Source organism: Pholis gunnellus, assembly GCF_910591455.1.
Source record: "Pholis gunnellus genome assembly, chromosome: 16".
In the NCBI taxonomy this organism is placed as follows: domain Eukaryota; kingdom Metazoa; phylum Chordata; class Actinopteri; order Perciformes; family Pholidae; genus Pholis; species Pholis gunnellus.
This window is the reverse complement of record NC_136543.1, coordinates 16,746,141-16,762,404: the sequence shown is the minus strand read 5'-3', so window position 1 is coordinate 16,762,404 and position 16,264 is coordinate 16,746,141. Positions and strand designations below refer to the sequence as shown.

Below are 16,264 nucleotides of genomic sequence, written 5' to 3'. Positions count from 1 at the left end.
TCTCGCAATTAACAGAAAATAATACAACAGAAGTTTTGCAAATATGGTAATGAGTGATGTATGCAGTCCACATAAATCAAGCTCATAATCCTGACACATGGCTCTCCCCAACATGGTGTGTGTGTGTGTGTGTGTGTGTGTGTGTGTGTGTGTGTGTGTGTGTGTGTGTGTGTGTGTGTGTGTGTGTGTGTGTGTGTGTGTGTGTGTGTGTGTGTGTGTGTGTGTGTGTGTGTGTGTGTGTGTGTTTACATGGTCAGAAGAAAAGAGAAGTTATTTCTGTCTCTTTCTCTGTATTGTAGTGAAAACAAAATACAGAACGTGTCACTGCAAAACCACGAAAGCCTTTTCATTTAGCAAATTCCTCTTGTGCTTTGTTGTGTCTCCTCGCGGGGCCCTTCTCGATGGAGTAGCATGGTTTTCTTAAGTGCTCCAGCTTTCTTCCCAAACCGAAACACTTGGACACGGTCCTGGACCAGTGCACTGGCCTTAGATCATAATGAGGTGCATTTCTGCCCTTTCAGAACCAAGGATCTTTTGTCTTTGGTGATTCCCCATTGTGAATCACCAAAGACAAGGGACATTAAATTGGTAAAACAAATAAAATGTGGACTTAACAGTTCCACCAGCAAGGGATTCCCACGGGCTCTAGATTGAAGCCCGAGGCAGAGATTGTGACCACAGTTACCACAAAGTCAACTGCTGCCAACCGTTAACCTAATTACAGACAATTACGTTTTATGGTTTTAATCATGACCCAACTAACCCTGATGCTCTTTACTTTTATCATGATATTCATTTCTGTTTCAAAATGTCCCCTGTTTTATATGTTGATAATATGCAAAAGAAGCATATCTTATTTATGTTCATAACTGATTGGACAGAAGGGAAAAAAGGCAGTTATGGAGGGCATTTGAATATTTGTTTACCTGCGGCGCTTTTAGACCGTTTCTCCAAAAAAAAAGAAAACACACAAAGGCACGTCAGGTGCCTGAAGCACAACGACAGCAGAGTGCAAAAAAAACAACTGGATAGAGGCGCCTCTCGCTGCACAAAAGGTGATGTGGGTGATCGTCCCCCGAAGCTACTGTTGCTAATATGAGCAGAACACCCGGCATGGAAAACAAAGGAATCATTGCATGTTTGTGAGCTTTAACAGCAAGTGATTGCATTTCTGACCACATTCCTGCATTTTGCACTTTCCAGAGCACAAGTTCGCATCCAGTTTATACACGCACTGCAAGTTCTATCCATCCAAAGTACTGATTCTTGGAAATTAGTAGTGAATTGATTGGAGCACACGGTGCTAATCTCACTGGAGACATGGAGTGGGGACTCGTGAGTTAGGATCACAGGCAAGAGAAAGCCTTGCATTCATTAAGATTTCCGTAGACCACTTGACACGCCCCTGGGGGAAAATACTGAGGAGGAGCTCTGCCCCACCTTTCCACTTTAACTTAACCATTTACACCATTACAGTCGAGCGTGTGGACTCTCATACGGATGTCTTTTGTGGACTTGTCTCCAGGCCACAGACACGGGCCCAAATGTCCTTTTTAGCTCACTTTTTCTTAGTCTGAACCATTCATACTTTTAGCTCACTGCACTGGAAAAGATGAAGACTAACAGCAAAAGTGGATGCTGAAAGCGTGCGTCACATTGTCAAATATAACTCAAATCACCATGGAAACTGAGTAACAGTGTGTATCAGTGGGTGTTTTTTTTTTTTTCACACGCATTTTCTTTTCAGTTCTCTCCTTGTGTCTCTCTTCAGCAAAATATATACACACACATTTCTGGATTATAGCGTCACAGTCTGAAAATGTTTTGGAAGGTGCAGGCTTATTTTTTTTACTTGTAAAGTTTGGAATCAAGAACATGGAAGGCATTCGATGTACTGCAACTCCTTTTTCTTTGTCATATACTCTGTGGTCTAAACAAGTGTTACGCCCCGGCCCTCGGGCGGCCGTTTTAGGGCGAGCAACAATCAACCACTGACCCAAATCAACCACAGAAGACACCTTTCAAAGAATCAAATCCATAAGACTTATTATCATAACAAAAACAAACACGAGGCAAAGCAAACTACTGAGCTGAGAGGCAGCGAGATCAGCAGTCCTCAGACAGAGGCCACTCCCTTCGGCTGCTGGCACGGGAGCTTTTTAAGCGCTTCCTTTCCAATCCAGGTGCACCTCGTGTAGCAATGCAGTACACCCGGGCAGAGCTTCTAGAGAGGGAAGACAGGGACGGCACAGGGAACATGTACAGCCGTAACACAAGCCATTTCAGTTCAATTTCTATTTATTTTATGATGTTGTTAAACTACTTTACAGTAGTTGTTTAGCTTGTACATAGAAGCTGTTGCCTGGCTAAATACAGGATATTAGATTGCATTTGAGGCTGAAAAGGCATTAACTGTGTATCTACTTATATGGATCAATGTCTAAAATCAGAGTGCAGGACATTTTTCAGTGGAAAACTCACTCATTTATAATGTGATTGTGAATTATGTGCCCTCTTATATACAATTCATTCCTTTTTCTTGCGGAAAAATGTTCTGTGCATTTCATTGCGTGTTCTTTTGCAATTTTGGTGCAAACTAAATTTTGAAATGCCCTAAATGGTGCATTTCAAAACCACACAGTGTGGAAATGTGGAAATATCTGCATTGGCTTCTTAAAGGGGCCTCGTGGAGTTTTCTCGTCCACTAACAAGTTTAGTTCATATGCAGTACTACTCAGAGACATAGTCAAACATTTGCAAAAGTTTCTTTTTTTTTAACATCCATGTTGACCCATTACAACAATGACCCATTACAGCATATCTAGGTGTGTTACCGCCACCTGTTGATCAGTGGAAATGTGTGTATTCTGTAAATATCCTGTATTTAGCCAGGCAACAGCTTCTATGTACAAGATCATAAAATAAATAGAAAGTGTGTGTGTGTGTGTGTGTGTGTGTGTGTGTGTGTGTGTGTGTGTGTGTGTGTGTGTGTGTGTGTGTGTGTGTGTGTGTGTGATCCAGACCCACTGACAGAGAGGCAGATCCATAACATTTCTAAATGTCTAAAACTCTACCTGCAACTTTTAACAAAATGTATTTTTGCCAAGAAATCAAATCTATTAGATGATGAGATTTGTGTATACACTATTTCTAGTGCAGCCACACGGATGTTATGTGCCTTTAATTCCAACAGCCAAACAGGCGGTTAACTAGCTACCAAAATAACACAGAGGCGTATATAGAGGTCGCAGGACCATTGTTGTGGGTTTTGACCGTCTGCTCATTTGTCATCCCCACATCTGGACCCATGTAATGAGTCCTTTCCTTTCTATGCTGCACGTTAATTGCTGCGATGTGGGTTCAATGCCGCATCACTAAAAAGAAGTCGGACAGCTCACAGTGTTCCCTCGTCAGAATAGTTCAACAAGCATTCCAGCACAAGGTCGGGGCACCAAGAAGGGGGATGTTTTTAAAAAGAAGTTATGGCACCGCTGCTTTGTATGATTTTATTGTGTGTTCCCAGGACTCAACATTCTCATAACTAATGATGGCTTAGACTGCACAAATAATTAATAAAGCGGCTTATCCTTTTAATGAGCATTGTAAACCGTTTGTAAGATGGTAGAAGTGTTGCTGGAGAGCAGGAGGAGACAGAACTGAGCTTTAACCGGCTGAGACTCAGCCTCTGCAAACAAATAAACACAAATCAGACCTGAAGAGAATATGAACAAGCAAATATGCAAATTAGCATTACGCACAAATAGGACTTGATTATGTTGTACTGTTGTGGATAGACGGTATTATTAAAACAATAATTCAGACAAAAGTGCGGCGTTGCATTTGCCCCAGATGAGTTGCATATGTGCGCGCACGTATCCGTGTGCACACTTGTTTGTGTGTGGACAAGTGTGTTGAAGTTGAAGAGTGCTACGGAAACAGCATGGAGGGAGGAAAAGCATTCCCATTAGAGTGCCCATTAAGTCTGATTACACGTGATTGCAGTCTGTCGGAGAGAGATGACCGGCCCATTAATGACATAAACAAATGCTTTCCCTTCTCACTCTCGTCACTGGAAAACCCCCTCCTGGTTTCTTTTTTCTAAACATAACTTCCATTGATTTTTGGCAAAACACCAGACTTGGATTCCAACCCAAGCATTTCTGCTTCCCTGCACATGTTGTTTTGTCATAGTTGCTTTATTTATGGCAGATTTCCTTCCAAGATGTCGTCGTTCTCTTCAGGGGCTGACACACACACACACACAACAAAAAGATATATTGACCTATTTGAGGGTCCAAAAGGGAAAAGAAATGTATACTGGGATTTCTCTGCCCTTAATGCAGCGTGGGGGGAAGTATTTGTAGTGGTAACCACATGTGGAAACCACCAGAGGTTACTTTAAAGCCGCTGTGGGAGTTGCTGTGTTGAGGATAGTGTTGCATATAGGTCATCTGAGCCGGATGTAGTGTTCCGACTACATCCTGCCACACGTACGCGGCACAACAGGCATTAAAACTGGTGTAGGTGCTTCACTGTGACATATTTACTTCCTTTTAAATATCCTCTTCTGACTTATGATTTCAACGAGACGTGTGTGTTTTTAATGTCTTTGCCCTCAGTGAGACGCTTTTAAACTTTAAAATGCCTTCGTGTTCATTCCTGATGCCATGGCAACATGTCTGCGATTGTTTCTAGCCTTCCTGAGGACCTACTGGTTTTTCATAGCTGGACTGTGATTTTCATCTCAGTTGCTCATTAGCTTGACTCTGTTCCGTTTGTGTGTGTTTTTGTAGGTGTTTCTCTCGGGGAGCTCAGCAGCTCCTCAGCGCTGCCTGGAGTCAGACTTCACCACTTCCTCTGGTAAGACCTTCATCTTGCTCAATTCCATACAGACGGAGACCTGCAGCCTGCCAATACACAGTTCAGTTCCCCCCCCCCCACTAGACCTCCCTGTTGTGGCCAAGACACACACACACACACACACACACACACACAGACACGGAAAACCAGGGTCTTGCAGTGGCGAGTCGTGATGTAAATGTAATGAAGCTCAAATCTTGGTCGTGATCCAGGCTAAATCATTATGTGCCAGACTGGGGATCTGTCTGTTTACTCCGTTCCTTGTCTTTGGGACTGACAGCAGCAGACTGTGCATGTTTTGTCACAGGGCCGGGTCATGTCGTACAATATTTTATTTTTCAAGCACATTTTTAAAAGTTTGTCAATCTCGCCTCAAGATCCATTTTAGCAGTTGTGTTTTTGGAGCTTTTGGGAAAATGTCGTGATTTTTTCCTCAGGAATTAGAATCAGAATTCTAGATGTTTTCAACACGGACGAGAAGTCCTTTAAGTCCAAACTCAGATCAAAGCGCTACGCTAACATTTTGACCGTCACATGGGTGCATTAGAACAGCAGGCCGGCTATAAAGAGCACATAACGCAAACGCTTCCCCTACAGGCTGAAAGCTGCTGTTCGTTCAGGTGCAGTGGAAAACTTGCTTCACTCGGCACCCATTTTAAAACAGCTGATACATCAAAACCTCACTGTGATTGATTTAATGTCAGCTAATCGGGAAGAAACGGAAAAAAAAAAAAAAATTATGAAATTGTTGTGAGCATTAAATGAAGACAGCTGCTACATTTACTGCAAAGGCTTGCGTTGCTATCAATCTGGACAGAAGCAGCATTGCTTACAGTGTATTGCAAGGAGAGAAATATATGTGACAGCTTATTAAAAAAAGAAGACAAACAGACTGGCGTCTAGCTCAGAGGAGACAAAAAGGCCTCCGTCTGCACATAAAATAGGAAAATGTGTTGGAGCTAAAAATGTAATGATGATAACTTGGATGCCAAACATCATTTATGAGTCTTTAGGTGACTAGTTAGCTGCAGCTGTCAGCCATTCGTCACGACTGTGTTCTCCCTGCTGGCCGTTATAGCACTGCATAGATTATTGGTTGTAATACTACCGATGTATTATTTGGACACGCTCGGCTCTCTCAGTCACCGGTGATGGATCATGCTCATGACTGTGCACAGTGTAACAGGAACACTGTAGCATTTCCAAAATGCACCCGATAGCCCCCCGTGTATCAGCGATCCTCTCTGACATCGGCCTGTAGCTAGAGAACTTAATGTAATATAATAAGTGCACCGCAGACTCCCGACACAAAGTCATTCGGTTGATTCCTCTATCAGCTTGAATTCTTTAATGAAAACACCATCTGCTGTCCTTTTTGTGATACCAGTTGCCATGATGATGCACCTGTATCACGTTGCACAGTGTGATGCAGCTTCGTAAATAAAGTATTAGAGAGCTCTAATTATAATGGTCGGTGGATTAAGATAGAGTCTTATCTGAATTCGACCTCAAATAAGACGCATGTCGGTCGAAGCCCGTGACTGTTGTTTACCGCTGCTTGTCCGGTGTTGATTTGTGATGCAGGCAGACATGGTGCACGATGAGACTACGAGTGAAGACTGTTGGGACGTCTGATAGATTTTGAGTTTTCAAAACGGCTAAAGCCATCATTTTTTAATTACAGCTGAATGCAGCATCTACTGCTTGTTGTTTTTTTTTGCATTCATTGTACTTCTGTTTGTTTGTATAAAGCAACAGTCTAAAAGAGGCATTCATTGAAGGAAGAAGAAGAAGAAGAAGAAGAAGAAGAAGAAGAAGAAGAAGAAGAAGAAGAAGAAGAAGAAGAAGAAGAAGAAGAAGAAGAAGAAGAAGAAGAAGTGAAGGCTGCAACAGTGTAAAAACACTCCATTGAAAGTTAAAGTCCTGCATTCATAATAAACTAAATAAAACGGTACTTGAAGGAGATTAATACTGATGCATCAATGTGTACGCAACATTTTATAAACACTTCGCTATTTTAGTCCAGTGTTTTCTGACAAATACATACAAAAGTATGTGGACACCGAAACGTTGCACATGTTAATAATATAATATTATTCTAAACTAAAGGTTTTACAACCAAATCTCACAGCTTTCTTCAGCAAGTTTCTCAGGGCATGTGATGACACATAGAAGGCTATGCAATAGGCCCGAAAGCTCTGGAAAAATCTTGACGTCTTCCTTTTTATTGAAGTGTGGTGAGATCTGTTCATATAAGAGCCCAGTAGTTTACAGAGGCACAACATTTACTGTCCAATTCAAACATGAACTCTACATTTACCAATTTGGCAACAACATATATTAGATTTCTTCTCTGAGACCAAAGTTTTACCTTCCAAAAATAATGATACCATACATTTTAAAACGCTAGGGAGACGTAAGAGCCAACAAGGAATTATCAAAGATAACACTGATCTCCACAGGTTGGGTATTTGGACCCTACTTAAAGGGTAACTTCAGTGTTTTCAATCTGGACCTTATTATCCCGTGTGTTTGCATCAAAGTGAGTAATAGCTACAAAACATTTTGAAATTTGGCCAGTATCAAGTTAGTTAAGCTCTCTCAGTCACCGGTGATGGATCATGCTCATGACTGTGCACAGTGTAACAGGAACACTGTAGCATTTCCAAAATGCACCCTATAGCCCCCCGTGCATCAGCGATCCTCTCTGACATTGGCCTGTAGCTAGAGAACTTAATGTAATATAATAAGTGCACCGCAGACTCCCGACACAAAGTCATTCGGTTGATTCCTCTATCAGCTTGAATTCTTTAATGAAAACACCATCTGCTGTCCTTTTTGTGATACCAGTTGCCATGATGATGCACCTGTATCATGTTGCACAGTGTGATGCAGCTTCGTAAATAAAGTATTAGAGAGCTCTAATTATAATGGTCGGTGGATCAAGATAGAGTCTTATCTGAATTCGACCTCAAATAAGACGCATGTCGGTCGAAGCCCGTGACTGTTGTTTACCGCTGCTTGTCCGGTGTTGATTTGTGATGCAGGCAGACATTGTGCACGATGAGACTACGAGTGAAGACTGTTGGGACGTCTGATAGATTTTGAGTTTTCAAAACGACTAAAGCCATCATTTTTTAATTACAGCTGAATGCAGCATCTACTGCTTGTTGTTTTTTTTTGCATTCATTGTACTTCTGTTTGTTTGTATAAAGCAACAGTCTAAAAGAGGCATTCATTGAAGGAAGAAGAAGAAGAAGTGAAGGCTGCAACAGTGTAAAAACACTCCATTGAAAGTTAAAGTCCTGCATTCATAATAAACTAAATAAAACGGTACTTGAAGGAGATTAATACTGATGCATCAATGTGTACGCAACATTTTATAAACACTTCGCTATTTTAGTCCAGTGTTTTCTGACAAATACATACAAAAGTATGTGGACACCAAAACGTTGCACATGTTAATAATATAATATTATTCTAAACTAAAGGTTTTACAACCAAATCTCACAGCTTTCTTCAGCAAGTTTCTCAGGGCATGTGATGACACATAGAAGGCTATGCAATAGGCCCGAAAGCTCTGGAAAAATCTTGATGTCTTCCTTTTTATTGAAGTGTGGTGAGATCTGTTCATATAAGAGCCCAGTAGTATACAGAGGCACAACATTTACTATCCAATTCAAACATGAACTCTACATTTACCAATTTGGCAACAACAGATATTAGATTTCTTCTCTGAGACCAAAGTTTTACCTTCCAAAAATAATGATACCATACATTTTAAAACGCTAGGGAGACGTAAGAGCCAACAAGGAATTATCAAAGATAACACTGATCTCCACAGGTTGGGTATTTGGACCCTACTTAAAGGGTAACTTCAGTGTTTTCAATCTGGACCTTATTATCCCGTGTGTTTGCATCAAAGTGAGTAATAGCTACAAAACATTTTGAAATTTGGCCAGTATCAAGTTAGTTAAGCTCTCTCAGTCACCGGTGATGGATCATGCTCATGACTGTGCACAGTGTAACAGGAACACTGTAGCATTTCCAAAATGCACCCTATAGCCCCCCGTGCATCAGCGATCCTCTCTGACATCGGCCTGTAGCTAGAGAACTTAATGTAATATAATAAGTGCACCGCAGACTCCCGACACAAAGTCATTCGGTTGATTCCTCTATCAGCTTGAATTCTTTAATGAAAACACCATCTGCTGTCCTTTTTGTGATACCAGTTGCCATGATGATGCACCTGTATCATGTTGCACAGTGTGATGCAGCTTCGTAAATAAAGTATTAGAGAGCTCTAATTATAATGGTCGGTGGATCAAGATAGAGTCTTATCTGAATTCGACCTCAAATAAGACGCATGTCGGTCGAAGCCCGTGACTGTTGTTTACCGCTGCTTGTCCGGTGTTGATTTGTGATGCAGGCAGACATGGTGCACGATGAGACTACGAGTGAAGACTGTTGGGACGTCTGATAGATTTTGAGTTTTCAAAACGACTAAAGCCATCATTTTTTAATTACAGCTGAATGCAGCATCTACTGCTTGTTGTTTTTTTTTGCATTCATTGTACTTCTGTTTGTTTGTATAAAGCAACAGTCTAAAAGAGGCATTCATTGAAGGAAGAAGAAGAAGAAGAAGTGAAGGCTGCAACAGTGTAAAAACACTCCATTGAAAGTCATCAAAGTGAGTAATAGGTACAAAACATTTTGAAATTTGGCCAGTATCAAGTTAGTGTGCTGCAGCCGCTAAACGGGCTCCTCACTGTCGGTGTACATCCACTGAAAGTGCTCGTTTTTGCCAGTGACGGGCTCAGATTGTTATTATTAGTGAAAGGAACTAAATAAAACATCTTTCTTCCCTTTTTTTCCTTCTGCGGTCTATTTGATATTGTGTCATGTGACTTGTTGCCGGAAGACAACAGTGGAAATGTGAGTGAGAGTTGGAGACAGGAGTGCGAGTACACAAAGTGTAGCTTCGTGTTATCTAAAAGATTGTCAATGTCATGGCTGAATACTTCGCCGATTTCCACAATGTGGATGCAACGCAAGATTTCCGAACGAGACTTCTCTGAGCGAGACTTTGGTTAGACACGTTGACAAACAGAAAGCGAAAGGTAAGTTGTAGTTCAGCCCCCAAGCCAACGTCCACACATTCACAACAGACCACGTTTACTTCCAGATGTAATATTCACATCTATAGCCGTTCTGCATGTTTTGAAGTGTTTTGTTTTTTCTTTAGAGCTCAGACTGACTTGTGTTAATCACCACGAACCTCTGGTAGTTCTGAGTAACTTTATTACTTGACGTAGAATCAACTCGGGCAGAGTAGGTGTGATATTATGCTGATCAGAGGATGGTCCTGCTAGCACAGAGGTGTCTACACTTGTGGTGGAAATGTTAATTTTTCATTTTTACAATTATAGAAGTTTTCAGTTTCATAGCGTCTGCAGAAGTTGTCACAAATTTCAGTGTGTGAAGTTCTGAAAATGTTTTGTGACGGAACTATTGATGTGTGGGAACCCCTGTTTATGCGTTGCACCATGTCGTGCTCCTCCTTTAACTAAACTTGCCAGAATAGAAATGAAGATGATGAGAGCATGAACGTGGTGAGTGTGAAACCTTTAATCTAGTCTTCCATCGACCTTCTCTTCCTCAGTGTGACAGTGGCTGGTTTACAGAATGCTCTAGTCTAAACATTAGTCAGAGAAAGCCGCTCTTCTAGTTTGAAAATGGGGGATGTTGTTGATACAAATGTGTTTCTCATTACCTTAATGTCAGACTCAAAGAATGTTGAGTTCTTTCATGCCTCGAGCTTCGGCCCTTATTTTGATGACTTGTTGTATTGCTGTGCTTTCCCCTCTCAAATATCTGTTGCCCTCGTTCATGTTGGCGAAAAGCTTTTACGGGATGTCGCTGGCATTTGAAGAAAGCATGAAAAACTAACTAATAACAGGCGTAAACTGTCGTGGTAAAGTATATCTGCAGGACTCGCAAAGACAAGAGTGATTCAGAGCATCCTTCATCTGAGATCAACTGTAGTTTTACTAGTTTTTGCTAAAAAGAAGTATAACATTGTTAAGACTTTGCAAGATACAGCTCGTCCCGTTGAACTCTAGGTAGCAATAATCACTTCATCTGATATTTGAGTGCTCGCAATGAGGAAAGATGCAGCATGTACTCCATTAGGAGCCTAGTTCCTGTTTCCTTCCTTACCCCTAACACTTGTGAGTTATATCACCATGCTTCTTTTTATATAAGCTACTCTGTGTCTGAGTTTTTGCAAGAAATGTTTGTCGTGATTCCACTGGAAGGTGTGTAGTTGTGTCACAGCACACACACAAGCACACACACTATAAATTTGAGTGAAGGCCAAAGCTGTCAAAATCTGTATGCAATATGCATTTTACATACCCACACAATCTCATAGCTTAAAAAGTGTCATTCAGTCTAATAGCATCGGTGTCTTTTATATATTTCCATATATATTCAGCTCAGACTGCATAGCATCAATTGTATTTGCATTATGCTCTCTAAGTGCTGACAGGAGTAGGCACGGTGAAACATTTGATGAGGCCGTGCTGGTGAGTTTACATTTCTTTGTCATACTGTCATGTTTTATTTGCTGCGGCAGCACATAGTACACAGTGTTCTCGCACCTCTTGTCATGCAGGATGTGGTAGTTGTTGTAGTGGAGAAATGAAATGTCCCAGTGTAGAGGAGGAAGTGCTCACCCACAGTGCAGCTCCGTCTCCAAACAGTGGCGTAAAACACGGCCACCTATGAGTGAACCTCACTTCCAAGCACAGAGTCTGTTGAGTGTGTGTGTGCAGTTGTGTAATCCGCGAAAGAACCCGAGAGGGTGAAGGAGGGTTTTACTCCTTGACTGCAGATGAAGACATTTTTTGACTCCAGTTGTGGCTAAAAATCTGCGTGAGACAGCCAGCCTTAACTGGAAAGTTGCTGCCGGTAAAATCTGAAACCTGTTGGCTTTGGCGACCCCTTGAGTCTCTGAAGTGGAAGTGTTTCACATCATCAGTGTCAAGGACAGTCCACGTCAAACTGAGTCACTAACGTCTTCAGACAATGCTATTAAAATGACTCACTCAGTATTTGGGCTTTTGCCTTTTCTTAATCTTTGTCCCCGCTGGCTCCCGTACATTCTCTCTGACTATCATCCAAATCAGATAAAGCAACAAAAAAAAAATCAGCTGCTGTCGACTGTGAACAGACATCTTAACTGATCATTTAGTCTATTTAACCTAAATAAATACATAAAAAACTTAAAAAAAAGATTAAAAACTCAACAAAGTTAGTCTGAGTCATATATTTTATTTTAGTTGACGTAACTATCATTTATACTCCTACACAAACAGCAGTATTGAATGAGTCAGGTACCTTTTTGGCTCATGCGTACTGTGGATGAAGCTGTTTTAAAGCAACATGCACAGCTGATGCAATGCGACTTAAGCTGTGTTGATGTATACAGAAAGGCAGCGGTATCCGGTTGTGATGTTTTAACCAAGGCCAGCTTGAAGGCTGCTGCATGTTAGCTTGTGCACATACATGCACACACACACCGCACCGCACACACCATGACACGTAACTTTCACCGCCCCAGAGTAAACCGCAGGACGCAGTATGAATTGCTCAGCACTTTCACATTGAGAAAGAAATGCAGGTTGTTTCAGGACTCCATTTGTGCTCCCGGCTGTTCCAGGAAAGTCAAGGGTAAAAATCAATACGTGCACATACAGAACAAGCAGACAAAATGTGAGAGAGACACAGCATAGCTGCTCGCCAAAAGCAGTGTTCCTGTGTTGTCAAAGACCAGAAGGAAACCCTTGAGGGTTACTGTAAATTTGACAGATTATCTTTGTGTGTACTTAAAAAGGGAAGAAATGAGTTCAGCTTCCTCTGTCCACAGTATAATCGCACAAAATGTTGGATATTGTTGCCAACATGCCATGCACGTATCTAAAGAAAATCCCGGCGAAGAAAGCACAACTGTGAAGTTTTCTTACAGTCCAACCACACAGAGTTCAACCTAGATTCTCTGGGGTTTTTTAAGTATGAAAAAAAATCATCAAGTGGCGAAGGCAAAAGCTCGATGCAAAGGAAAAAGGGTGGACTGGAGTGACCCCGCTCATTTCTACTGCAGCTAATTTACGCCGGCGGTGGAAGTCCATTATTGTCACTTTTGTTTATTTGGGACACTAATGTGCAGAAATGGCAATTAGAGAGCCACAAAAAGCACTCAGCTGCATGATTTGTCGCTCTCCTCCAAAATAAATTGCCATCTGTGGACCTCCTATCTGATGAATTTGTCCTGAAATGCCTCCCTGTGACCACGTATATTAGGTGCGACTGTTGGGAGTTTTACCTCAAACTTCGTTTCCTCTGTTGTGTTTTTTTTTAAGCTGCATTTACATGAACATATTTTAGCCCTGGTAATGTCCTTCTAGGGATGCAAAAAGACCCCAACTAATGCTCATAAAGTGCGAGAATCAGGCACCGAAAGTTCAGGAAGTAAAAGTCATGTTCATTCCCATCATTATGTTTTTGATAGTTGATTGGCAGTCAAAGTGCTTCCAAGTCCTGGGTGGGCGTGAAACTCTCCTGGTTCAATCGTCAGTGTTCTTTCATCAAAGGTTGAATCCTTTACAGCCATTAAAACCCAAGGAGAGAAGCAGACTATTCCTCCCAAGCAACATTTTCCAAATATATCCGTTGTCTACGTCACCAAGAGCAGCCAATGATTACACTTTGTAGACACCAGATTACAGTAAATCTGTTCAATCTCTGCTTCTTCTCCATAGCAATGGCAACTGGGGCTGAAGGGTATGACGTATCTAAAGCCACCTGATGCAGCCCAGTATCCTAATTCACAATTAACGTCTAGGGCCAATGGTAAGTGACAAAGCATGCAGTAGCATGCCGAGTATTACTTACTTGCAATTTCCGTTTGCCTTTTTATTAAATGTAGCTATTATCTTTAAACTAAGCCAAGTGTTTTAGTTACCCAACCATAGCCACACCTTGACCATATAGTTTATTTGCCACAACCACGAACGAGTAAGTGGACCTTGTTGTGAGATTGCCGTTTCCAAGGTCATGAATTTGAACATGAACTTTATCTAATCGTAACGGTGATTGCCAAATTCTTTAAAACGTTGAATTGAGTTTTGAGGAATCGTCCAATATTAGTTCTTGTCTGGTGAAGGGCTTTACCTGAAAGAAATGATTTCTCAGAAATGAGGTTGAAATAGTTTAAACTGGTGGCCATAAAATAAAACTCTATTATCTTTAAATTTACTTTTTGATTCACACAGAAAATTACTCTCCCAGACAACAATACTGCGTTTATTTATAATATTACGTTTTTATGGAAGCTTATTTTCTCCTGGATTACGTTTGTTTTGGATGTATCACAAATACCTTTCTAGTCAAAGTCTGCAGGACCCCTTGTATGGAGGAGGCCGCGGTGGATGAATAGGCCAAACATATAACGGACTATCACCCAGGAGACCGCTGTTTGTGTCCTGTGTGAATCAAAAAGTCAATGTTGACTTATTTGACATTATATGTAACTTAAGTTCCCTAATAAAACTTATTTTAAGCCAAAACATAATCTTTTACGAAACCAAATTAAGTCGTTCTGTTGTGTTTTTTATTCATTTTTAATTCACAAAGTGTACCACATGTTTAAAACTGTTTCCCTTCAAACATAATTGAGAATGCGGTTTAGTTGTATGGGAATGTAACTTTCAGGGGACAAGATTGTCTTAAAGATACGTTGACTGTCTCCCGTGAAGCAACAATTAATAATAGAGGAGCCAACAGTCAGGAGACGCTCATTTCCCCTCAACTGTTTTCCTCCAGGCTACTCGTCAATAGACTCAGCCACTCTAGATATGAGGTTACTGATAAAAATGTCCCCGTGAGGAGTTTCACTTTACTCTCTGTCTACGGTGTCTCGTTATCTCAACGTCTTATTATGACTTGCAATCATTTTGCTCTTCTGTCTATATATGTGCACTACATTTTCTGTTTTCTTCCTTCCATCTATCTTCATATTTGTTCCAGCCAGAAAATCTTTGGGCATCCATCTGTCTGTCTGTGGCCTCATTAGAGCTTCAGAAACCTGTTGAATGGATGAAGCAGCGTTCGGGCCTCCCCCAGCTGTTGTCTGGATATTAAATGCTCTCTAGGGTGAAAAGCAGCAAACCGAATCATAGTTTCCTGCGATGCTTTTCAAACCAGCTGTTCTTCCAGTGCCGAGAAACGATGAAAGCTGTAAATTCTGAGCTTGTTGACTGTGAGATTTTGTAAGCACACAGGCTAAGTTACAAAATGGAAGTCACTGGTTGGTTGTTCGAACAGTTGATTTAGCATCTCAACGTTTAAAGCCGCAGGTAAAGACTCGACAGAGGACATGAGGTTATTTCATGTCTTCATTTCATGAGGTTTGTGTCTTTGGATTGACACAGAGGTACAAAGCATTTTCATTTGTTGCTCTGTGCAGCTACGATTTGTATTTTTATGTATTGGATGACGTGATGTGTGCAGACCCTCGTACTGTAATAGTAAAGACTAAATGCTTTTTAATGGACATGAAACATCTGTAAATGTTGCAGTGAGAAATAATATGATTATTAGACAGTTTTCATTTTTATGGCAATGAAATGGTTCTTGTGCCTTTTGTGACTATAGATTCAACATGATGAAAAATGCTGACAATCTGGATTTTATGCAGCATGCAAGGAAAAGCCTTGGAGCTAGCCTAAAGAGACTTTTCTCAAAGGCCTTGAGGCTTTTAAGCCACTGAATTGGCTACTCTGTTTAACCGCTGGAAGTCCCAGGACACACTGCCTGGTACTCCAGAACAGCTACTAAATGGAGTATTGTTAAAGTTCTATTCTTGCTCTCCTCTGTGTCTACTGGTCTTATTGAGGAGACAAATCCAGAAACTGTTGAGGTAACTCCGTCAGGACGGAAAGATTGAAATCAACCCCAACACAGTGTGCACGTAATCAAACACAGTAAGAATGTGTTTCCCCATCAGGTCGTTTTGTTCTGATGTCCTCCATACATGCAACGTGTGTGTGTGTGTGTGTGTGTGTGTGTGTGTGTGTGTGTGTGTGTGTGTGTGTGTGTGTGTGTGTGTGTGTGTGTGTGTGTGTGTGTGTGTGTGTGTGTGTGTGTGTGTGTGTGTGTGTATTCCTGATGAACTACAGCAGCTCACTGCAAGACACTCTGCTTTGCCTCAAATCAGCTGCCTGATTAAAGATGACCACATGCTGCTAAGAACATTTTCACTGTGATAGAGAAAAAGAAAACAATCGAGCCTTGAGGATAAAAATATCTGCAATCAACGCCTCAGACTTCATCATTTCTAAAA

At 41.2% G+C, this 16,264-nt stretch overlaps 1 protein-coding gene across 4 annotated transcripts in view; it reads left to right on the top strand.

Moving 5' to 3' along the window:
- Positions 1-16,264, top strand: part of thrb (thyroid hormone receptor beta) — a gene marked incomplete at its 5' end in the record, with an annotated part of 82,450 nt that overhangs the window by 42,791 nt on the left and 23,395 nt on the right. For 3 of the 4 annotated variants that reach the window (XM_079176436.1, XM_079176435.1, XM_079176433.1), the window contains one exon: positions 4,794-4,860. Of the gene's footprint in view, positions 1-4,793; positions 4,861-9,925; positions 9,981-16,264 lie in introns of those variants that run through there. The other variant, XM_079176434.1, reaches the window with a different exon arrangement.